At 37.9% G+C, this 1,257-nt stretch overlaps 1 protein-coding gene across 1 annotated transcript in view; it reads right to left on the bottom strand.

The window, feature by feature from the left end:
* Positions 1 to 157: 157 nt before the first annotated feature.
* The window catches only part of rps28 (ribosomal protein S28), a 3,390-nt gene continuing 2,290 nt past the window's right edge, over positions 158 to 1,257 (bottom strand). The window contains exon 4 of the mRNA XM_014027149.1: positions 158 to 248. The gene's annotated coding sequence lies outside the window, so the exon portion shown is untranslated. The remainder of the gene's footprint in view (positions 249 to 1,257) is intronic.

Below are 1,257 nucleotides of genomic sequence, written 5' to 3'. Positions count from 1 at the left end.
CAAACCTCTAGTGTTTAGACATGGAACTGCATCCTATTAGGCTCTATAGCTCCTCTAGTGTTCAGACATGGAACTGCATCCAGCGATGCTGGATGCAGTTCCATGTCTAAACACTAGAGGTTTGTAAGATAAGAAAAATAAAATAGGAGGGCCAAACTCATTTGAAAACAAATTTATTTCAAATCATCTGACTGATGTCCTCAACATGAAACTGCTCCTCAGATCCATCTGATCCAGTTTGACAAGACCTGTGGAGAAAAAAAAAACACTTCAGTTAAAATAAAAACACAAAGAGATTCAGATATTTGTGTGTGCAACATGTAATAAACAGTTCATATTGTTGGAGACATGATGAAGTTTCATCACACTTGTAATAATAAAGTTAAATGTTTTATCATAAAGCTGCTGTAGTTTTTACATCTCTGCTCTTCATTACTTGAAATGACTTAAATACTCGTAGTTAAATCATCTTAAAGTACAAAGTACGTGTCATACAGAGACAGGAACAAGTATTCAGAAACATTTGTCATGACTTGTGACAAAGTATTTCAGTGTGGATGTTGTGTAACAGACCAACACAAGCAGCATCAGTTAAACTAAGATGTGACCCGGTCCAGGTGTTGTGTGGTGCTGTGCTTTGTGTGGCTCCTGTACTGTAGTTGTGTTGTGTTTCAGGTTGTATGAAGCCAAACAGGGACGTACAACACAAACACATACATGGACTAACAACTGTAATTAAATGTGTTCTTCACACAGTCTCCATGTAAACTAAACCAACTCCACTTATTGTGTAAACAGTGATGACAAGTGTTGTAGAAACAAGGAGCTGTGCAGGTTCATCCTGTCCTCCATGCTGCTCAGCACTTATTAATGTTCCTCACAGACACACACACCTGTTTTACATGTTCACTTCATATTAACCCTGTTCCTCACAGACACACACACCTGTTTTACATGTTCACTAAATATTAACCCTGTTCCTCACAGACACACACACCTGTTTTACATGTTCACTAAATATTAACCCTGTTCCTCACAGACACACACACCCCTGTTTTACATGTTCATTTAATATTAACCCTGTTCCTCACAGACACACACACACCTGTTTTACATGTTCATTTAATATTAACCCTGTTCCTCACAGACACACACACACCTGTTTTACATGTTCATTTAATATTAACCCTGTTCCTCACAGACACACACACATCTGTTTTACATGTTCATTTAATATTAACCCTGTTCCTCACAGAC

This window comes from Austrofundulus limnaeus, unplaced genomic scaffold (assembly GCF_001266775.1).
Source record: "Austrofundulus limnaeus strain Quisiro unplaced genomic scaffold, Austrofundulus_limnaeus-1.0 Scaffold619, whole genome shotgun sequence".
Classification (NCBI taxonomy): Eukaryota; Metazoa; Chordata; class Actinopteri; order Cyprinodontiformes; family Rivulidae; genus Austrofundulus; species Austrofundulus limnaeus.
This window is presented reverse-complemented; position numbering and strand designations above follow the sequence as displayed.